At 45.7% G+C, this 24,244-nt stretch overlaps 1 long non-coding RNA gene across 3 annotated transcripts in view; it reads right to left on the reverse strand.

Moving 5' to 3' along the window:
- Positions 1-3,317: 3,317 nt before the first annotated feature.
- Positions 3,318-24,244, reverse strand: part of LOC142814745 (uncharacterized) — a 43,301-nt gene continuing 22,374 nt past the window's right edge. Inside the window, exons 3-4 of one of the 3 annotated variants that reach the window (XR_012895070.1) lie at positions 14,623-14,773; positions 3,318-5,864 (exon numbers count right to left, since the gene is read on the reverse strand). This is a non-coding gene — a long non-coding RNA (uncharacterized LOC142814745). Of the gene's footprint in view, positions 5,888-7,365; positions 7,778-14,622; positions 14,774-24,244 lie in introns of those variants that run through there. The other 2 variants (XR_012895069.1, XR_012895068.1) reach the window with 2 other exon arrangements.

Consider the following 24,244-nt stretch of genomic DNA (forward strand, 5'->3'; position numbering starts at 1 on the left):
CTTTTTTAGTGGATTTCAATGTATTTACTTTGTTCGCATTCGTTGAAGGCCCTGATCTTTCAAGTACTCATTGGATGCGAGGCGCATAGTTGTCAATCAGTGTTAAGTAATGCTTTGGAGGATTCTTTGTAATGGTCAATCACGATAAGTGTTAGGGCTAAAGAAGCATTTTTTAAGATTACATTCCGTTTGTCGCTGTTTTGGCGCGACGTTTTGGAAGTTGTTGGTTTCAACAAAACTCGAAGCCCTTTAGGTACCGTCGAAGCAGTTACATAGGTAACAAGTGTGGACGCGTGGAGAGCATGACGGATTCGTTTTTCAATAACCTTTCTTATTTTACAAAAGCCCGAATAGTTTGATAGATGGCTGCAGGTTGAGATACTAGTCAATTATTAGAGACCTTGCTGAATTTAGCACTTCTAAGTTTGTATGGGTGTGAAGCAGGAAGAGTGACGGACCTTTTTTGCGGTGGCTGTGTCTGCAAACTTGAAGCGTTGTTTTGAGGAGCTTGGTGCTCTGTCATTTGACACCCACTAAGAGAGTCGTGGCTGCGTCTGCAAACTTGAAGCGTTGTTTTGAGAAACCTGGTGCTCTGTCATTTGACACCCAGTAAGAGAGTCACCAGTGCGCTGGTCTTGTGAGGGAGACGGCCGGGTGGCGTGTGCTTGCTTTGAGGGACCGTTCAACTATCCAATGAAAAAGGGCCCCTTTGTGTATTGCTTCTGTTCCGATGGTATGTGGTTGAGCAAAGCTAGCTTTGGAGATACGCTCAATGTCGACTGCTCGAGGCTTGACTTTGTTGGTGGTCCAGGGATGACGGCAGTTGATCAGGAGACTTCTGTTTTCGGGAACAGATGGTTGCGTGATCAAGCCATGAGCAAGATACGACGTTGCGCATGTAACAAAGACAGAGTTGTCGGATATGGCTCGCCATCAGTGTGACGCCCTCGTAGCTGGGAGGTAGGCAGTCAGCAGTGAGAACACGCGCAGATGGGAACCACTCAAAACCGTGGTCCAGAAAAAATACAAGACGAGAGTGGCGGCAAAAATCTCTTAGGTGGCGGTTAAATTCACATGCCTCTCGATTGCAATGTTGTACAGTCGCTGTGTTGCTGCTGCCATGGCGATGATTCGTACATCGAGGAAGGAGCAAGCTTGCATGTATCCGGTGTATTTCAGGGCGTTGCGAGGCAATAAGGTTCAGCAGGTCTCTGCATTTGTAAAACGCCAGATGATTGGTGTTGCGGGTGAGGTCATTAGTCCCGAAGCTGAGGGTGTATTTCAGGGCGTTGCGAGGCAATGAGGTTCAGCAGGTCTCTGCATTTGTAAAACGCCAGATGATCGGTGTTGCGGGTGAGGTCATTAGTCCCGAAGCTGAGGGTGTATTTGAGGGCGTTGCGAGGCAATGAGGTTCAGCAGGTCTCTGCATTTGTAAAACGCCAGATGATCGGTGTTGCGGGTGAGGTCATTAGTCCCGAAGCTGAGGGTGTATTTCAGGGCCTTGCGAGGCAATGAGGTTCAGCAGGTCTCTGCATTTGTAAAACGCCAGATGATCGGTGTTGCGGGTGAGGTCATTAGTCCCGAAGCTGAGGGTGTATTTCAGGGCGTTGCGAGGCAATGAGGTTCAGCAGGTCTCTGCATTTGTAAAACGCCAGATGATCGGTGTTGCAAGTGAGGTCATTAGTCCCGAAGCTGAGGGTGTATTTCAGGGCCTTGCGAGGCAATGAGGTTCAGCAGGTCTCTGCATTTGTAAAACGCCAGATGATCGGTGTGGCGGGTGAGGTCATTAGTCACGAAGCTGAGGGTGCATTTGAGGGCATTGCGAGGCAATGAGGTTCAGCAGGTCTCTGCATTTGTAAAACACCAGATGATCGGTGTTGCGGGTGAGGTCATTAGTCCCGAAGCTGAGCGTGTATTTCAGGGCGTTGCGAGGCAATGAGGTTCAGCAGGTCTCTGCATTTGTAAAACGCCAGATGATCGGTGTTGCGGGTGAGGTCATTAGTCCCGAAGCTGAGGGTGTATTTGAGGGCTTTGCGAGGCAATGAGGTTCAGTAGGTCTCTGTATTTGTAAAACGCCAGATGATCGGTGTTGCGGGTGAGGTCATTAGTCCCGAAGCTGAGGGTGTATTTCAGGGCGTTGCGAGGCAATGAGGTTCAGCAGGTCTCTGCATTTGTAAAACGCCAGATGATCGGTGTTGCGGGTGAGGTCATTAGTCCCGAAGCTGAGGGTGTATTTCAGGGCGTTGCGAGGCAATGAGGTTCAGCAGGTCTCTGTATTTGTAAAACGCCAGATGATCGGTGTTGCGGGTGAGGTCATTAGTCCCGAAGCTGAGGGTGTATTTCAGGGCGTTGCGAGGCAATGAGGTTCAGCAGGTCTCTGCATTTGTAAAACGCCAGATGATCGGTGTTGCGGGAGAGGTCATTAGTCCCGAAGCTGAGGGTGTATTTCAGGGCGTTGCGAGGCAATGAGGTTCAGCAGGTCTCTGCATTTGTAAAACGCCAGATGATCGGTGTTGCGGGTGAGGTCATTAGTGCCGAAGCTGAGGGTGTATTTCAGGGCGTTGCGAGGCAATGAGGTTCAGCAGGTATCTGTATTTGTAAAACGCCAGATGATCGGTGTTGCGGGTGAGGTCATTATTTCCGAAGCTGAGGGTGTATTTCAGGGCGTTGCGAGGCAATGAGGTTCAGCAGGTCTCTGCATTTGTAAAACGCCAGATGATCGGTGTTGCGGGTGAGGTCATTAGTGCCGAAGCTGAGGGTGTATTTCAGGGCGTTGCGAGGCAATGAGGTTCAGCAGGTATATGTACTTGTAAAACGCCAATTGATCGGTGTTGCGGGTGAGGTCATTAGTCCCGAAGCTGAGGGTGTATTTCAGGGCGTTGCGAGGCAATGAGGTTCAGCAGGTATCTGTATTTGTAAAACGCCAGATGATCGGTGTTGCGGGTGAGGTCATTAGTCCCGAAGCTGAGGGTGTATTTCAGGGCGTTGCGAGGCAATGAGGTTCAGCATGCCTCTGCATTTGTAAAACGCCAGATGATCGGTGTTGCGGGTGAGGTCATTAGTCCCGAAGCTGAGTGTGTATTTCAGGGCGTTGCGAGGCAATGAGGTTCAGCAGGTCTCTGCATTTGTAAAACGCCAGATGATCGGTGTTGCGGGTGAGGCCATTAGTCCCGAAGCTGAGGGTGTATTTCAGGGCGTTGCGAGGCAATGAGGTTCAGCAGATATCTGTATTTGTAAAACGCCAGATGATCCATGACTAAGAAATCTTAGCGCCACAGAACGGAAACAAAAGAAAGAAACGTAGACAACACGAGCGCTAACTTCAAACCAAGTTTATTAGGAAACACACATGAATATATACGAACTCAAATCACAGAAATCTCACGCCTACTTTTTTACACATATATTGTTATACAACGTCATACAAAAACAAAAAATGTAATATCAGGAAATAAACAGGTAAACGCGCATGTGTAAATGGAACCAAGAAAACTTAGAAAAAAAACTTAACAGCCCCCCGAAAAACCCTACAAACGAAAAATGTAACACCAACTGCGCATGCTTACCTCGGTGAAACTATGAAAACGTGCTCATTAGGAATGAAAATTCTTTATCGTGAAGGAGTACAGACGGATGACTCACGCACTTCTCGCCACGTTTTCGGATGAAGCAGGCCTCAACTAATTCTCGGGTTAACTGCTCTCTGTGACGGAATAGCACAGCTGTTTGATCGAACATTGGAGTACAGCCACACTGACGGCAATGTAATGCCAAGTGGGATGTCGGTGTGCCTTTCAAAGAGCTGTGGTGCTCGCGTAGACGGATATTGAGACACCGCCCAGATTGGCCCACGTAAACGTGTCCGCACGAAAAGGGCGTCTCGTATACCACCCCTTTTACACAAGACACGAAACGAATGCCATGTCTCATTGTGCACTTGCCTTTTTTACCACTTTTTTTATTTTCACGGTGCTGCAGTCTCGGGCAAATATCCTTCAATTTACTTTTGGCTGAAAACACCACGTTGACGCCAAAGCGTGCCGCCACTCTCTTAAACCGGTGGGACACTCCGTGAATATAAGGGATTACCGAGAAAGGTCTGCTCCCTTTGCATCTTTCCGTCGCCGCCAGCTTACCACCTGCTCTTATGGTTTTAAGCAACCTTTCACTAACAGCGGCTATAACAGCATCAGGGTACCCTGCCTGCCGCAACTTAACTGCTTGTTCACACATGCTTTGTCGAATCAGGTGCGGGCATGACTTTGAGATGGCAGACCGGATACAGGAGCTGGCTATTCCATTCTTTACAAGTCTGGAGTGACCAGACTGGTAGTCAAGCAAGCCCTTTTGAGACCTTGGTTTATATCGCCAGCATAAACCATCAGGGCTAAATGCTAACTGGAGGTCTAAATACTGCAATGCATCGTTCCGGGGTACCTCACATGTGAACGTCAAACCGTGCCCTTGCTCCCTGAACACCTTCATTACATCAATCATTTTTCTGATAAAAACACACCTGTCCACGAAAACCAAGTAATCATCAACATAACGAAACACTTTGATTGCCAGATCAACAAGACTACCCTGTATAGCCCTGTCCACCTTTGCCAAAAATATTGTGCTCAGAATAGGCGCGACACACGAACCGATACATACGCCAGATTTCTGAGCAAATACTTTCCCATTCCAAGTGACGAGTGTCGCTTCCAGGTAACACCTCAGTACCTCGAGGAACCCCTCAACTGACACACCTGAACGAGAGGTGAACTCAAATTCGTCCTCTTGATTCCCAATACACTCCTTTACACTCTGCAGAAGAGGGGCTTGCGGTAAGGAGTAGTAAAGATCCTCGATGTCGAGGCTAAATGCCCTTAAGCCTCCCGAGTCGTTGTTCCTAAGAAAATCTACGAGTATATCCGAACTAGCCACTTGAAAAGGATCAGCCACAACCAGAGATTCAAGGTTCTTTTGAAGATATCGGGACACTATTTGAAGCCAAGTGTTCCTTTCAGAAACTATTGTACGGAAGGGAATGTCAGGCTTATGAGTCTTAGCGGTAAAGAAAACATCTAGAGTATCACCCATTTCTTTCTTTACCTTATTGACCAGTTTATCTAAACTTAGGCTTTTGAGCAGTTCCACTGCTTGCTTTTTTATCTTGGAAGGGTTGTGCGACACTTCGCGAAAATTCTTAGCAATAGCCACGCTTCCTTTCTCGGAAAACAAACCACGAGTCAGAACCACGAAGAACCCTTCCTTGTCGGACACTACACAAGTGAGGCCAGAGGAATGCAAGAAATCAACAACCGAAGACATGACAATATCATGCACTCGCCTTGGTCTATGCTTAAGCAGAACATCGGTGCACTCCGCCACACAAGTAGTCCTGCTGTCCTCGGGCACTCTTCGAGCCACAGACCTTGAAACCGAAACCAGCTCTGCCGGGCGAAGGGCCGGTTCCACACAAAACTTGGGACCTTTACTCAACACATCCAAGTGCTTGACTGGCACATCACATTCACTCAAGTTAAGCACCTTGGCCTCCGAAGTTGCCTTAGTTCTTGTTCTTGCAGGAAGCGTGGGTCTGACCTGGTTCCATAGCCACTCAGTAACTTGGTTGCAAAGCTTCAGCCACAGATTATATTTGTAGTTCACTTGGGGCGGGCTTAAATCCTGTTGACACGTCAACCGCAAGCAATCCTTGAGGAAACGAACTTGATGCCACCATTCCGAGCACAGCAAACGGCACATCCTTCTGGAGTGTCCAGCCGACGGACGCAACACGCCAACGAGCACCTGAAGATCGGGGGGACACGTAGACGTCTTAGCATACCAAGACGCCGTCCGGGCTCGACATATATACACTGCGATCAGTGACGTGAGAAGGCTGGGATTAGAGAGCAAAACGTTAGAACAAATAACAGAGCCCTTCGTACTAGAAATAAGACTGATGAGTGCGGCGAGTTGGGCAGGTTGGTAACGATGCATGACTAAGAAATCTTAGCGCCACAGAACGGAAACAAAAGAAAGAAACGTAGACAACACGAGCGCTAACTTCAAACCAAGTTTATTAGGAAACACACATGAATATATACGAACTCAAATCACAGAAATCTCACGCCTACTTTTTTACACATATATTGTTATACAACGTCATACAAAAACAAAAAATGTAATATCAGGAAATAAACAGGTAAACGCGCATGTGTAAATGGAACCAAGAAAACTTAGAAAAAAAACTTAACAGCCCCCCGAAAAACCCTACAAACGAAAAATGTAACACCAACTGCGCATGCTTACCTCGGTGAAACTATGAAAACGTGCTCATTAGGAATGAAAATTCTTTATCGTGAAGGAGTACAGACGGATGACTCACGCACTTCTCGCCACGTTTTCGGATGAAGCAGGCCTCAACTAATTCTCGGGTTAACTGCTCTCTGTGACGGAATAGCACAGCTGTTTGATCGAACATTGGAGTACAGCCACACTGACGGCAATGTAATGCCAAGTGGGATGTCGGTGTGCCTTTCAAAGAGCTGTGGTGCTCGCGTAGACGGATATTGAGACACCGCCCAGATTGGCCCACGTAAACGTGTCCGCACGAAAAGGGCGTCTCGTATACCACCCCTTTTACACCCCTTTTTGATCGGTGTTGCGGGTGAGGTCATTAGTCCCGAAGCTGAGGGTGTATTTCAGGGCGTTGCGAGGCAATGAGGTTCAGCAGGTCTCTGTATTTGTAAAACGCCAGATGATCGGTGTTGCGGGTGAGTTCATTAGTCCCGAAGCTGAGGGTAAGGGTCGTTGTTGACGGTGGCACGAAGTCCAGTAACGCACGTACGTCGTCGATGTTGGCGCCACACTGTGTGACGAAGGCGGGACTGCCTTCTCGAGCAGGGTCGAAGTGCTTGTAAAGGTACTTTGTTTGTGAGTCCCCTAGAACAACAGTTGAAACAGCTGTCTTTGGGAACTTCCACAGCGGAAAAACTTTTCTGCTGGATCCAAGGACACCTTCTTTTGCATATATATATAAATATATATATATATATATATATATATATATATATATATATATATATATGTATGTATGTATGTATGTATGTATGTGTGTGTGTGTGTGTGTGTGTGTGTGTGTGTGTGTGTGTGTGTGTGTGTGTGTGTGTGTGTGTGTGTGTGTGTGTGTGTGTGTGTGTGTGTGTGTGTGTGTGTGTGTGTGTGTGTGTGTGTGTGTGTGTGTGTGTGTGTGTGTGTGTGTGTGTGTGTGTGTGTGTGTGTGTGTGTGTGTGTGTGTGTGTGTGTGTGTGTGTGTGTGTGTGTGTGTGTGTGTGTGTGTGTGTGTGTGTGTGTGTGTGTGTGTGTGTGTGTGTGTGTGTGTGTGTGTGTGTGTGTGTGTGTGTGTGTGTGTGTGTGTGTGTGTGACGCTATGATGAATGGGCGACGTGGCCTGGCTCATACCCCATGTCTTATTCAATTCTGCACTTCTTTCTTCTCGACCTCTACTAACCATGACTTGATACGTCACACGATTCCCCCTCCCCCCGAAAGAAGGCATGGATTACGCACAACAAAAAGTAAACAAGGAGAGGTTGAGAAGTCACAAATGTCAAAATGCACAATTGGTTTCATGGCTCCGTGGTGTTCCGTAAACTCGCAAAACTTCAGAAAAGAGTGCAGCAGCCCGGTAAATGGGGGAGTTCTGGTGGGCGAGGTTGGCTGTGGCGTTCTGGAGAAGGTAACCGCGTCTTGCAAAACTGCACTGACCATGACGAGGCTTGAGCACCTGCGAGGAACGAACAAAGTTGGAAGTCCTTGGAGCATTTTAAGGTCGAATGTCGTAGGCGCAAAATTTTCTGTCGTACGCGTTGTATTCTGTGTCGCGGCTGAGACAGAATTAGTGCTTGCAGCCTGCGTGTACAAGAACTGAAGTTCAAGGAATTATGTCTATGTTCGTGCATTGTACAAATTATAGCGTTCAGTCTCTTTTGTAGTTTTCTGTGGCGTTGGCTCCATTCTCGTGAACTAATTGGATGGTGTCTGAATTTTTGCGTGGTAGAACTGGTGACTTCTTGTCTTGTTCGGTGTTTCCTGAGGTTTCGGAGCTGTAATCTTAGGCGCAGTCTTGATATTTTGTGCCAAATGCGTTTCTGGCGCCGATCCCTTATGCTAAGATGCCTGACGTCTTGAATTTGTTTTAAGAGGCTGACTTTGCGTCATCGTTCTTGTCGGTGTATCCGTTGGAGTGTCTGCGATTCTTGGACTTGCTTTTGCTGGCGTTGCTGATGTTGCTGTGGAATGCATTGCGGTGAGATCCCTTCTTGAACATCGCGCTCGTTTTCTTCACAACTTGATGTGGGGCCCAGTCGGCAGCTGGTAGTTTGTGGGCTGTTGTCATGCACTTCGGGCAATGAAGATAATGCTTCAGAATTGGTAGAAAGTTCTTCAGAAGCTTCTTCTACCCTGTTCACTATAAGAGGCCCTTGCGCATTGCAGCGTGCGACGTTCGATGCGTCGGAGCCTTCGGTGTTTCTTCCACTGTCGAGTGTGTATGGACTGGATGGCGATGCATGAACCCGTGTGGAAGGAGCATGGCTCGACAGGGTGTTTTCCCGATGCGCCAGGTCATCTACCATAAATACGGCGTCCTTATAAGGCAAATGGTGAGCGTTAGGAGCGCTTGAAGAACCGCGTGATGAAAACCCAGGTGGTGGACCACGTATGCCAGACGAAGAGTGAACGGCAGCAGGTGGTTGGGCAACGTTTCGGGTCATATGCTGAAGCGATGACTTCGCAAATTCCGACTTTCGTGCAGAAGGGAGGTGCGCTCGATGGCTGTGTTTTCCCCAAAATACGCGTTGTCGTCTGCTACTGAACTCGTGTGCCACTTCGTCTTTTGTCAGAGGTCGAATCTTGTTGTGCGTTCGAATGGTTGAAGACTGCCTGTAAAATTGACGACTGAGTGCAGTTGTCTGTGGATGGTGGGTTACAAGCAAGTCTTCGTCGGAGTCGTCATCGTATTTTTTAAACCAAACGATCATTTCTTGTTTTATCTTTTGCCAAGACTCATCGTTGTCGAATATGTGGGTGAGGTAAAATTTAAATGCCTCACCGGTGACGTAGTCGCTGAAGTTCGTAACCATTTCCCGTTCCGACCAAGATGCAGCGGTAGCGTGGAACTCGAACAGGTCGAACCAGTCCTGTACAGGTTCATCGTCCGCTGCTCCGGTGTACTTGGGGATGGGAAGGTCGGTCGATGATTCTGTCATGGTGCTGGTCGCTGTGTGCGGCTAGGAGATGATTCCGTAGTCGATGTATGGTTAGGGTGTCTTCTGGGGAACTGCGTCGATGATGAGTGACTGATGAAGGGGCAGGCAGGTCTCCATCCTGTCGACTTGTGTGATGCTATGATGAATGGGCGACGTGGCCTGGCTTTAGGTTTAGTCTTTTGCCGAAATGGTCTAGATTCCTTTCGGTATACAGAGGCTTTACCTTGTCTGTTGCGACGTGCAAGTTACCAGTCGGTGTTCGAATGCGTGACGTTTTTTCGGAAGAGTCATATGATGGTACAATGGTGGTATAATTTCTCTGAGGTCTCGTTTGAAAAACAGGCTTACTGCGGGAAGACTTTGCGTAACTCTGATGGGCGAGTTGAAAAGCTTTCCGCTGATGAAGTATGGACTGGTCTTCATCGTATTCCTTGAAATGACTGATCGTTTCTTCTTTGATCTTTTTCCAAGACTCATCGTTCTCGAAGATGTGGGTGAGATTAAACTTGAACGCCTCACCTGAAATGTAGTCAGTGAAGTTTATGATCATCCCCCGTTCCGACCAGGATGCAGCAGTGGCGTGGAGCTCGAAAAGGTTGAACCAGTCCTGTACGGGTCCGTCGTCCGCTGATCCGGTGTACTTGGGGATGTCAAGGTCGCCTGATGGTGCTGTCATGATGCTGGTCTTGGTGTAGAGTTGGGATGTACTTTTGTGGTCCACGTTCGGTCACTGCGTCTTGCTGAGACGTTCGAAGATGGTGGCTGGTTGATGAAGTGGCCGCCAGGTCTTCATCCTGTCGACTTTTGTGACGCTACATGCGGGAGACGTGGCCTGGCTCATACGCTATGTTTATTCTCAAGCACTTCTTCTTCATCGGCTTCTACCATGCCTTCATACGTCATATATATATATATATATATATATATATATATATATATATAAATATATATATATATATATATATATATATATATATATATATTTATATATATATATATATATATAAAATAAGGGAGAGAAGTGTATACCTAAGGGCTCGTATTTCCGTGTTTTTTTAATAATAATAATGGTTTTTATTTCCACCAATACCCAGTTGATGGAGGGGGTGAGAATAAAAGCGATTATCCGCTTGACTAAGTTCTCACCCCCCAATGTACATAAGGCAGTGGCGGTGGCGGCAACAGAACACCACAGCTGACAAGAATACACAACATTAACAAAATTAGAATTGATAAAGCCTTCAAACTAAAAAAGAAAAAAAAAGAAAAACCCACACAGACACAGTGCAATAAACATATATAGTAATATAAATCAAAAGTCGCAATATGTAAAGCACGAATACATTAAACATATTATTTACATGCAGCGGTGACTGCATTTTCATCCTTTGTGTTTTTGTTTATTGTTTTCCCTAATTGTTATCTACGAACTTTGAAGATAAAGTCTTAATTGTCAGGAGTGTTAATAAGATATTGGCGAAGTTGAGAAAGGGTGATATCTGCTATGTTAACACCTGATGAATATAACCTGTTTAATTGTAACGGTAGCTGATAAGTAATTTTTTGTTGTCCATAGTTAGTTCTTATACGAGGAAGCATCCAAGGTGGTTGATGACGGTGAGGGTACTTTGATTGATAACGTATCATGGAAGCGATATCTGTGATAGTAAATGAACGTTTTTTTTGTTCGATCTTATAGCGGCGTAAAAGCCTGTAAATGTATAGGTGGTAAACATTGATGATTTCATGTTCACTAAACAAGTGATCTGTTGTATGTCTGTGAGGAAGGTTGTAAATTAGACGGAGGATTTTATTATGGAGTGATGAAATTTTTCTTAAATTAGTTTTAGTCGTTGTCGCCCACACTAACGTGCAGTAGTTCAAGTGTGAAAGGAATAAAGCGTGGTATATAGCAAGCTTTGCCTTTAAAGGTAAAACAGATTTATGTCGCCAAAGTATACCAACCGCTCTCGATGCTTTTAATAAAATGTTGTGGACATGATCATTCCATTGCAAATGTAGTGTGAAATAAACTCCTAGTGATTTTATTGACCTGACAATTTCAACTGGCTGGGATTTATACAGCAAATGTACTAAAGTATCAGATTTTTTATTAATAGAATTAAAAATTATAGCTTTAGTTTTATTTACATTAACTGACAGTGCATTTTCCTTTGTCCAAACTTCTAGCTTACCTAATACATTGTTACCACGGGAAGATAGCTCATTGTGTGTATCAGCTGACAAAAGGATTGTAGTGTCATCCGCATAAATAATAAACCTGGATTGATCATCAATGTTCGCAATATCATTAATATAAATGTTAAAGAGAAGAGGCCCAAGTATACTGCCCTGTGGCACACCGGCTGTAATATCACGCGTTTTGGACTGAAAATTGCTGATTTGAACGTACTGCTTCCGATGAGATAAATAAGATTTTATTAAATCTAAAGCGTGCCCTCTAATACCACATAAATCCAATTTTCTAAATAAGATACTGTGTACTATGCAGTCAAATGCTTTGGTAAAATCTACAAAAATGCCTAACACGAACTTATTTTTTTCTAATTTATCAAGAATATATTCTTTTTGATGAATCAAAGCAATTTCCGTAGAACGGTTTTTTCTAAATCCATACTGAGAATCATTGATAATATTGTTAGATTGTAAAAACTTGTCCATGCGTTTCAGTATGATTTTTTCCAGACATTTAGAAAAAACAGGAAGGATACTAATTGGCCTATAATTGCTAAAGTCATTTTTGTCTCCCTTTTTGTAAAGCACAATTACTTTTGCTATTTGCATAGCCGAAGGAAATGTAGCGGTTTGCAGGCACAAATTAAAGATATGTGTAAGCGGCACACAGATTAATTCAATGACATATTTTACTGGACGAATTTGTATGTTGTTTAAATCACATGACGTACTGTTTGAAAGCTCAAGAAACGTTTGCGTTACTTCACTCTCACCTACTGGTTCAAGAAAAAGAGTAGATGAACATCTGGCAGTAGGGGTGTCTTGTGAGTTATGTGGTGTAGAATGATCCCTTGCGAAGTACAAACTAAATGCCTCAGCTAATTTTTCCCCTGTGTAATCTTCTCCTTTATGAGTGATCTTGTCGAAATGCGTATCCTCAATGAAATTAGCGTCCAGAGAACGGATTTGTTTCCATAGTTTATCAGGATGCCGAAATGAATTTTCGAATTGTTTTTCATAATATCGCTTTTTGGCATTTCGGATGTCACTGGTCAACTTGTTTCTGTAGCTTTTAAACTCTTGAAACAGCTGTGTGCTTTTGGAGGCAATGTATGTGTTATAGAGTTTATTCTTCTGTTTAATGCGTGTATGAAGTTCATTACATATCCAAGGTTTTCTTATCTTTTTCATAGTACGTTTCTTTTTTAGCGGAAAGTGCCTATTATAAACACCGCAGAATTTACTAAGAAACTTTTCATAAGCTGCCTCTGCATTAGTTTCATTGAACACATCACTCCATGACATAAGTGACATTTCACTGTGAAAATTTTCAAGAGCATTAGGTGTGACGTACTGAACCATTGGGGTACATGTGTGTTTAGATCTTGGCTGCTTTTTCTGAAAAAACAAATAAATGCCCATGTGGTCACTTAAATCGCAACAGATTACCCCTGAATGTATAACAGAATTGTTAATATTAGTAATAAACAGGTCAATCAGTGTTTCTGAGTTAGTAGTTATACGAGTAGGAAGCTTAGTAACAATACTGAAGCCAAAACTTCTTAACAGCACATCAAAATCAATTGCATGGGCAGAATTAGACATCATGTCTATATTAAAATCACCGCCCATAATGACATCATAGTGATGCGCAGAAGTAAAAGAAATATATGATTCAATGTACTCAAAAAATACGTCAACATCTCCACTGGGTGGTCGGTAGAACACTGAATAAACGGTATTATTTGCCAATACAGAAACAACCTCAACAGCAGATGACATGCAACAAAGTTCCGAGATCAATTCACATTCGATTTTCTTATTAACGAAAATGCAAACACCTCCACCACGACCCACATTACGATTGACGGCAAATGTGGAAAATGATGGCAAACAAAAGCTACTGCTCAGCCATGACTCAGATACCATGACGAAATCAAAAGACAGGTTAAAACTGTCTAACAAAATTTGCAGTTCATCAGCCTTATTGTTCAGTGATCGTACATTCAAATGAAAACATTTCACTGATGAGCCCAACCAATCGGTAGGCATGACGCTGCGAATGTTGCAAGGCAACACGAATCTATTGTTAGCCATTCTGACGTGATGTTCACATATTATGTGCTGACGTGCCTAACCACAGTAAAATTAGCCAGCTGACTCGCGTCCCTGACAACATGGGACGGTTCGCCATCTTTCCTGCGGATGAAGATTTTCCCGTTTGCATACCACACGTAACGGAAGCCATTATCGCGAGCCCATTGCTTCACAGTCCACAATAGTGTTCTTGCCCTGCGCGTTAGGTTTTCCGAAAAGTATATGTTTGCATCCTTTTCCTTTAGTAATCGCCTTTTCTGCAGCCACATATCCCTCAGCTTTTGGCTTTGAAAACGTATGATAATGGCGGGGGTCTTATTTGCCTTCGCCGGAAGGCGATGATAAGCTTCAAGGTCGTGATCGCTGACCTCAGGAACTTGGATCATCCTGGCTATCTCGTTTATCTTTTGGAGTAGATTCTCGTGCTCGTTGAAAAGTTTCCCATGAATTTCCAAGTTTCGGCTCCTGCTACGCATTTCCAGGTCATTCAAGTCAGAGTTTATCTGGTGTAGTTCCTCGTCAGGCCTTGCTCGTTCCAACTGTTCAGTTCTCTTACGGAGCTGCTCAATTTGTTTATCTTGGCTGTCCAATCGCTTCAGAATGGTATCGAAATGATCAGACATTGTTTGCACTGCCTGTTCAATGCTGTTCATCTTTTCATTTAGTGGCATTAGAAAATCAAGTTTTTGACTTAACTCCGCAAAAGCAACAGCAAAGTTAAAATCCTGACGAGCCGCAGCAGCGGCACCTGCACCGACGCATGGCGCACCAGTTTTACACGTGGAACACACATAGTTTTTGCGAGAATTGGTGCCACTTCTCGTCTTATCAAGCGGCTCAGTCAGTCCAGAGCACTGTTCGATGTGATAAGAATTACCACACTTTTTGCATTTCACTTTAGCATCAGTAGTTTCTAGGGTAAGCATGCAAGCAAGGCATATGTCCTCCCCAGAAACACTCATCTCTCATACACCTCGAAAAGCATGACTACGACGACAAGTTTGGCAGTAGCAGCAACCAGCAGAAAAATAGGAAAAGGAAAACACTGTGTGAATGTGTGAAGACAAACCTGTGAAAAATGCAGATGAACACGTCAGAACGGGCGTCTATCGCCGGTCACCGCTACTGCCAAACTGCCGATAACAGGTGGGGGCAGGGGCGTCTCAGATCATGACGCAATCCCAATGTTTGCGATGCCAGATTCCGTCGGCCGCCGAGTCCTGGACATCCAAAAGAAGAATAATGTAGCAGTTGCCGGCGTTGCAAGGTACCACGCTCGTCAGTGCGGCAGAACCAGCTTCAAGGTCGTGATTGTAAAAATTGTTAGATTGTAAAAACACAATATTAACACAATATTAATGAGATGTAACAGACAGTAATGCCAAGGAATGTACAGGGGAAGTTATTAGAACCAATGGAATGTAAATAAGAAGAAAGAAGAAAGAAAAGTGGATGAAAAGATTACCAGCTGTGAGCTATATATATATATATATATATATATATATATATATATATATATATATATATAGCTCATCCCTTCATCAGGGGATGAGTTATACTAACATGAACTACCAAACTTTGCTGCTGCCGCGTCCCTCTCACCTTGAAAGATGTTTGCGAGAGTGAGAGAGAACTGAAAAAGAAAGAAAGAAAAAACAAGAAAAAAAGACGAAGAGAGCAAAAGAAAAAGAAGATAGAAAAAAGAGGAAGAACCACTGTGAACACTGAGAACAAAACCAAATGTTGGTGTACGTCCACATCCGGTTCTTATCCCGTGCTGGTCAGTTCTCGACGTGTGTCGGGCCACCCAAGATTGTCACCGCGGTGGCGGGAGGGGTCCGTGACGGCGTGCGTAAGGAAAGGGTTTCCCCTTAATGGGTCGGTCAGCTGTTTACCTTTCATCTTCGTCCGTTTCCCTTCAATGGTCAAAAAGTGGTAGGCGAACATAATCACTTTGTATGTGCATGTGAAAGAAAAGAAAAAGGAGAAAAACGAGGAAAAAAAAACAAAAAACAAGAAAAGACAGTGTACACGTACGAGTCATTCAGAAAAAACAAGCATGGTCTCCAGTTGTCACTCTTTCTCAACAATTTCCTCCTGGCTTACTTCTCACAAGCAAGAGAAAATTATATATATATATATATATATATATATATATATATATATATATATATATATATATATATATATATATATATATATATATAGAAATTGGCTTGAGCGGACAAACGTGCGAAAACTTTTATTGCTCCTACGTTTCGGCCGGGGTCCGGCCTTCGTCAGGGACCTGGCTAATATATATATTATATATATATATATCATATATATATATTATATGATATATTATATAATATATATATATATATATATATATATTATGACGTCTGGGTTGAGACAGCGTTTATTCAACCCAAGGGCTCAGCAGCGAACGGGCAGTCTGAGACCGAACATACACACCCGATGATGATTGTGGTGACACCCAGTGAAGATGAGGACAGGGACCCAGACGGATGATGATGATTATGATAATACATATATGAGAATAAGCACATAACAAGTGCCCACACTGATTTCCCCCACATCAAAGTGGCCAACCTGGCCGTAGCAAGTCAATGTGACAGAGAACATCGCCTGAAAGGCTTCACGCGAGGCACGTGCATGATCTGTGTGGTGCGGTGACAGCGGCCTGTTGGGACGACAAGTAGAGTCATGCGATAATTAACGGGCGACATCTGTTTGATAACTATGTAAGGCCCAATGAAGTGTGGCTGAAACTTGTCACACTGATCAGGTGTACAAAGAGGTGTGAATAGGAACACCTCGTCCCCAGGTCGGAAGAATACAAGGCGATGGGATGCATCATAAGTGACTTTCCGATCTTGCTGTCGTGCTTCCGTGTTTATGTGAGCACGATCGCGACACCGAGCTAGTCTTGAAATGTATTCCTCGCTAGAAGACGGAAATGAGTTGACGTCACTGTTGAAAAAAGAAACGTCGAGGAAGAAAGTAGGGAAACATTCATAAACGAGGTAGAACGGCGAATAACCGGTGGTGCGCTGAACGACCGTGTTGTAGGCAAAGGTGAGGAATGGTAGAAGAGTATCCCAGTTTTTTTTCATCTGGACTTATGTATCATATCATATCATATCAGCAAGAGTACGGTGAAACTTCTCAGTGAGACGACTGGTCTGAGGTGCATGGTAGCTTGAAGCTATTTTGTGTGTTAAGCACGAGACAGACGTGCGATTTTCTGTGCGATGCGGCGTGCGGTGTCGCATGGTGCGGCGTGCCACAGACGACGTTTTGGGACTCACGGAGGCGAAGGAGCTATCAGCGGCTGGCTTCACCCCCATGCGGCGCCTCGGCATGCGCGGTCAAACGACTTTGTATCCTAGTAATGAAGCTCAAAACAAACAGCACTGCACAGCTATGCTTCGTTCCGTAAAAAATAATGAATAAAACGTCCTTGTGAATGACAAGCATGTCGCAACAGCGGTAACAGCTGATTATTCACGACTTCGACAGGTAGGCCTAGCATGGCGGGCGCCAGTAGTCGCCTACGCCGTTCACACGCGAGCTCGTCATCGAGCGCTTGTTTTTGACAACACTATTAAGTTTTGCACTCGGTTGTAATGTGTTTGCACACGCTATTACTTTCTCGATGCCATTGATGTGAAGAGCAAAGGTGGAAGCGAAGCGAGCCAGCGCAGAAACGCTGGTAGCCGGGTTTAAGTGCGGAATGACCTTATATCACTGCTCACAATCTCCGGTCTCGCTAACGGTTTCAAAACTGGCGTTGTCGTACAGAACTGGCGCACTTCAAACATCCCTTTATTCAATCCGTTATGATATCACGTCACCAGAAAAATGTTCAACATGTTTGTCACGCCGTCGCAGTCGGCGATGCCAGCAAAGCAACACTCGCACGACTCCATAGAAATACTTGAACTGGCCTGGATCACGGGTGATGCGAGCGGCTGCAGGGAGATGGCGCCACTAGCGGCATGACGTTACTCGTCTGCTCGCGTTGTGATTGGCTGCTGTCATGCGGCGGTGCGATGCTGTGACGAAAATATCTGGCCGGTTTGATGCTCGCCGCACCGGCTATGCGGTGGTGCGACGCGATGATGCGTCACGAAACGTCACCACTCCGGCAGTCGCATCATCGCACCGCACGCCGAATCGCAGAAAAAAATCCCACATCTGTCTTGCGCTTTATTCCAGAGGCGCGCAAAACTTCATTTAGCACTTCTGACAGGAACACCTTTTCATGGTCACTCAGCAATATACCGTAACAGGGGCGCCATGGCGCAGAATGATGGCGTGCAAAACGAAGTTGGCAACTTCCGAAGCAGAGGCAGTTGATACGTTGTCTCCGCGTAGCGTGTCAAGTGGTCTACGGCGGTCACTATCCATCGTTTGCCCGTAGATGTGACGGGAAGAGGGCCGTAAAGGTCGATACCTACAACCCCAAATGGCATTGTGGGGCACGTAATTGGCTGCAGAGGCCCGGCCGGTGCAGTTGTCTAGATTTTACGACGCTGGCACGGGACACAGGAACCGACGTAGCGCGCGATGCTAGTAGAAAAACCAGGCCAGTAGAAGCGACTGGGAATGCGGTCGTGAGTTTTTGTAATACCAAGATGTCCGGCAGTCAAGTCGTCGTGGAAGGCTTTAAGCACGTCAAGTCGAAGATAGCGTAGTAGCATAGGAACGCAGCGTTGACCATAAGGGTGGTAGATGTGACGGTATAGAACTCCATTCTCCAGCTTAAATTGCAAGAGTTGACGACGATGCGGTGCTTTAGGTGGACGGAAAGCTCCTGAGAGCTGGTTCATAATACGCCTACAGTACGAACCAGACAACTGGCAGGAGTGAAATGTGTGCTTGTCGTCTGAGAATAGCTGGTCTATTGAGGCGGGCGCTTCAGTAGAAGTGATGGCCGAACTTTGACCGATGCTGAGCTGGGTATTTGGTAGTGGGCCGCGCGAAAAGGCGCAGGTGTCTTGGTGTTTTCTACCTGACTTGTAAATGACATCGAAGTCATACTCCTCTAAACGTAGAATCCACCGACCCAAGCGTCCAGACAAGTTCTTCAGCTTAGAAAGCCAGCATAAGGCGTGGTGGTCCGTAACGATTGTGAAATGACGGCCGTGGAAATAGAGACGGAACTTTTGCACTGACCAGACCACCGCCAAGCACTCCTGCTCAATTAGGGTATAGTTCTTCTCGGTCGCGGTTGGCACTCTACTGGCATATGCAACTACTCTCTCTTGTGAAGAGGTGTTGCAATGGAGCAGAACGGCACCTATACCGTGGCCGCTAGCGTCCGTATGTAGGATGGTCGGTGCGGACTCATCGAAGTGGCGGAGTACAGGTTCAGACGTGAGGGCACATTTTAACAGGTCGAATGCCGTTTGACATTCTTCCGACTACAGAAAGGGCACGTCGGAAGCAAGAAGCTGGTGCAGTGTAGCCGCTATTGGTGCGAAGTTCTGTATAAAACGGCGAAAATAGGAGGCAAGACCAAGAAAACTCCGCAACTCCTTCGGCCTTACGGCACACGGAGAGCGAAGTACCGCAGCAATTCTGTCCGGATCCGGCCGAATTCTGTCTTTGGTCACGACGTGGCCCAAAACCTTGATAGCTTAATTGGTATAATTGTCAGTTCAACGCACGAATAAACAGAAAGGAAGAGAGGACAAGCGCTTTCCTTTTATCCATGCATATCCAACTAGCCCATCTTTTGATTCTCTTGATAGCTTTTGTGGCGAAATGGCATTTTTTGGTGTTGAGTTGGAGACCAGTGGCGGTAAGGCACGTCAGATTGTCATGCAAACGTTGCAGGCGTTGAGGAAACGTCGAAAAAATATTAGTGTCGTCCAAGTAGCAGAGACACGTCTTCCATTTGAGGCCACGCAGCACTGTATCAATCATGCACTCAAAAGTAGCGGGCGCGTTGCACAGCCTGAAAGGCATAACGTTGAATTCGTATAGCCCGTAGGGGGGTGCAAATGCCGTTTTCTCTTTATCCTCTTTGTGCATAGAAATTTGCCCATATCTGGAGCGCAGGCCGAGGCTGAAAAAGTATTTCGCGCCTTGTAGAAAATCAAGGGCGTCGTCAATGCAAGGCATTGGGTACATACCCTTGCGAGTTATCTTGTTGAGCGCCCTGTAATGAACGCAAAAGTGCACTGAGCCATCCTTCTTACGAACCAGAACCACAGCCGACGACCAAGGGCTAGATGAGGGGCGAATGACCTCTCGTTTGAGCATGTCAGCTACGTTTCCTTGTATAATTTTTCTCTCAGCAGGAGACATGCGGTAGGGCCGGCGGCGTACAACAGATGTTCTGACTGTGTGGATTCCATGCGCTGTAGTAGTAGTGCGGCACAATGTCGAGGAGTAAACATCAAGAGAACTTGCGTGCTTCTTTAACAAAGCAAGCAGTTGTTGCGTTTGTGAAGGTGTCAAGTCGTCGCTAATGGCTGCAGCAAATGTGGAAGAAGATGCAGGCTCGCTTTTCACTAGGGTGGTCGTTAGAGAAGACGGTATGAAGTGGCACGACGCACGCAGGCTTGGAATCGGTCACACAGGCCACCATGGTGTTCTGAGGAAGTAGAATGTTTTCAGATTTTGTATTCACGGCAGTGACAAGTGCGGAACCGTTTAGAAAACTAACTACACTGGAAGCGAGAACGGTGCCTTTGCCGACGCAACTCAATGATGGTGAGACCAAGACGTCGCCATTGTCGATGTCTTTGGAGGTAATAGTTACAATTTGCTCTTGACCTGGCGGTAATTCGGTATTCTCCGCAGCTGTCCAACGAAGTGGCCTCTGGGTGTCGTCGTTGAGCGTGCAGTCCGCGTCGGTAAGGTGGATGACGTGTCAGCCACAGCGAATCGCTGCAGAGGCAGATGAAAGAAAGTCCCATGCTAAAATTAATCGGTGAGAACAGTCAGCCAGGACGGCGAACTGAATGTGATGGCAGGTACCATCAATAAAAACGCAGGCTGAACAGAAAGCGGAAGGGCGAATGGTATGCCCCCTGGGCAGCAATCAACGTGGGTCCATCTTAATCGGTCATTACTTTCTTCGTACGTTGGCCTAAATCAACACGCATAACAGAAAATGCTGCACCCATGTCCACCAGATCATTGACACACACTCCTTCCACTTCCACAGGAACCATGTTACACGGGCCTGATGGAGGAATTTCAGTTCCAATTTCACATGCAGTTTCTCCTCCACAAACTGCATCATTTAGTTTTCCGCATGACTACTAGAGGAGAATGAGGTGGGCCGAAGTGGACAAGAGGAACGGCGGAAGTGCGAAGGCGAGCGGCGTCTCGTGTTTCGGCCATTCCGCAGTGCATTCGATGCCGGTGGAGATGGAGATTGGTGCGGAGGAGACGAATAACACTGACCTTGATAAGAGGCCCCGGTAGACCAATCCCGTTCACGCACGTCGTAACCCCGACGCTCATCTTGCTGGTGCTTTTGGCAGAAACGAGATATGTGGCCGCGATAGCTGCAATAATAGCAGACAGGGCAGGACAAGTGCCAGGGTGGGGAGTAGAAGGCGTTAGGGGCACCTGGAGATAGCGCGCTCAGGTGGGCCCAAGAAGGGTCAGGCGGCATCGAACAGTAGTTGACCGGGGGAGCGGCAGCAACCGACCCGTAGGATGGTTGCGGCAATGGCACGTGTACGTTGCTCGGAGGCATGGCAGCGACTTGAGCGTAGGTTGATATGGGGCGAGGAACAGGTGGTCGTATGAGATCAGGGCCGGTCAGGGATGTAAATATATCCCTAATGAGGTCACGCAAAGGAACTCCCGAAGACTGTGTTGAACGCGGTGAAGGAAGTGTGAAGCCCACAGACCGCAATTCTTCTCGTACAATGTCCTAGATGAGGTCACGCAGATGGCCATGGGACATGGAGTGGTGGTCGCCAATGTCCGGTTGGAGACAAACGGTGTCCAGTGAATCAAGGCGCTGGTATGTCGCGATGACGTCAGCGATAGTAGCTGGATTTTGCGCAGCGAGGGCATTACAAGCAACAGGTCCAATGCCTTTCAAGATGTGGCATACTTTGTCCAATTCTGGCATAGATGAATTGACACGCCAGCACAGTGAAAGGACATCCTCAATGTAGGAAGTGCATGATTTGCCAGGATGTAGTCAGCGAGTATCGAGGGTCCTCTTCACGACGGCGGAACGAATGGCCAGTGTCCCAAAAAGATGTCGCAGCTGGTGCTGGATGGTCGTCCAGTCGGGTAAGTCAATGACGTGGTTGAAATACCATCCCAGATGAAAATTTTCTGCTGGTTCTCTGCCGGGAGTTGCTGGTTTTTGATGGAACCGGCAGTTAGACTGCTGGTTTTTTGCTGGTTTTACTGGTTCCAGCAGTGTGCCCATTGGTTTTCTGCTGGTTCCAGCAGGGTGTCTACTGGTTCTTTACTGGGACCAGTACATTGCCTACTGACCTGCTTGTGGTCCCAGCAAACTTCCAGCTGGCTGTACTGGTACCAGCTACTCCTCAGTAGCACTAGTCTCGTATATATTATTGGCTTTTTTTGGCCGCGTTTGCTGCCACCGGGTGGCACGAACCTTTTCGAGGCAAAAGCGTTCGGTTCACCCAATAGCCGCTTAAAACCGGCTTGACTTGGCTGAAAACGTATGAATAGACGGCGACAGAATCGCCGTGTTGGACATTTTTTTTGGGACGTTTAGGTGGTGGGAACGAAAGGTCTAAGGTTCCTCACTAACTTGTGAAGATCTTTACCGTGCGGTGGTTATTTATCCGTGGTCTTTGCTTGGCCGGGAGCCTTGTGCATTCGCGAGGACCGCCTCTGCGCATAGATACGTGGTCTCGTTCTGTAATACTGTCTATAAGCAATGTGGTAACGACTTGCCCGATCATGAACACCGTGTGTTATGCTATTTGTGGATGTATGCCGTACGTGTATGTCTGGTAAGTGCGTGTGTAGCGTAAGGATCGATGTGTCGCTTCGGTGAAGTGTATGCTTGCGCCAAAACTTTCATTGAAGCTTCTTCTTGCGTAAATGCGTGAGACAGATACGAAATGCACAAGTTGGAGGCGATGGAATATCACCAGGCGTTCACACGACGCTATTTTCCAAGTGGCTTAAATATGTTGTCGCCGATTACGATAATCGGTTTTCTAAGCTATGTCTTTTCTTGTGGGTGTATACAAAGAAAAAAAAGAAATAAAGTTGAAGATATGCTGGGAGCACTATAAATATTCGCTCGAAATTGCCACCTTAAGCGTCTTCTTAAAATTAAACAGTGCCGCAAGGCAGTCGTGCCTTGCGGTGAAGTGCACGCTGTGTATTGCGGTAAAGCATACATATTGCGCGCGCTCGTGTTTAAATTGGAAATGTAGCACTGACATTGGGCCTCGTGTGTGCACCTAAATTGTACACGCGCTATCCCCTGCCTCATCAGTGACGATGCGGCAGTCAGTATTGTCATCATCTTCAGCTTGTGTAACAAGCACAGAACAATTTACCTAGTAAAATATATTTTGTGGCAGGCAATTTGCAAGGCATTCAGATGTTAGTTCATTGCAGGATTAATTCAAGATTGTTAAATGGCACCTTCAAATAAACGAAACATGCATATGAGAGGCTTCAGTCGTACTTCAAAATTTGTGCCATGCCTCAAATTAAAAATGATTATAAAGGAAATATATGCTAAGGCTGGGTGTAGATTACCGTTCACAATTCAATTACCATTCATATTTTAGAAACTTAAAAAATTTGTAGCTCATGTTTTCCTATCGAGTAAGCACAAAAATAACTGTTGAAGTATGGTCTACAATTACTCACACAGTTTGCAAGAAATAGATCTTTGAAACGGATGTCGTGCCAGAACTAAGTGCAAGGTGGTTAGAGGAAACTGGTTATGACCCGACATAATAGCGCATGTTCGAACGTTTTACATGGGCTGCTTGTTGGCAAAATGGGGTGGGAATTAGGTAAGTGCCTGCAGGGATCTGCACCAAGAGACAAAACCTGCTACATCTTTTTCATAAATTTCATTATTTGTGTCAAGCATGTGTGCACTCTTCGTTGTTGTGTTCTCTCAGGGAGCAAGTATATGGCATACGCTTGAAATCCATACGTTACCCCTGCGATTTGAAGATGTTATCACAGTGGACATGAACGTGCAATGTAGCTGAAAACGTTGCTGGGCACCAACTTTCTAAACAATCTGAACCCACTTATACTACAAAAGTTACCACGTGACTTCAGCCAAATAGTTTCTAACTGTTGTGGTTACTGTCAGATAAAAGTAATAATGAGCTAGTTGTGCTTGGACTACAGTCTTGCTTTACTGTATTAAAATACAGTAATTTAGTACCTGCATATAGAACTGACCACTTAGTTATTTTTTTTTATTTGTGGTCCTATTTGTTACACTTTACTTTCAAAATATTTCGTACAAGGTGGTCAAGTTTTAAGTCCATACAGTGGGCAAATTTTATCAGCAGTACCGCATGCTGTACAATCACTTCTACTTCTCCTAGAAAGCAGGGTGTTCCACTATTCCGGTATGTCTCGGCTGGGCTTCTCGACCTCGACGACTGTACATGTCAAACAGTTTGCCAAGTGTAACTACTTACTCCCCCATAACTCTAAATTTTGTCGAGCCATAATAAATAATT

The sequence above is a fragment of the Rhipicephalus microplus genome, chromosome 4, assembly GCF_043290135.1.
Source record: "Rhipicephalus microplus isolate Deutch F79 chromosome 4, USDA_Rmic, whole genome shotgun sequence".
In the NCBI taxonomy this organism is placed as follows: domain Eukaryota; kingdom Metazoa; phylum Arthropoda; class Arachnida; order Ixodida; family Ixodidae; genus Rhipicephalus; species Rhipicephalus microplus.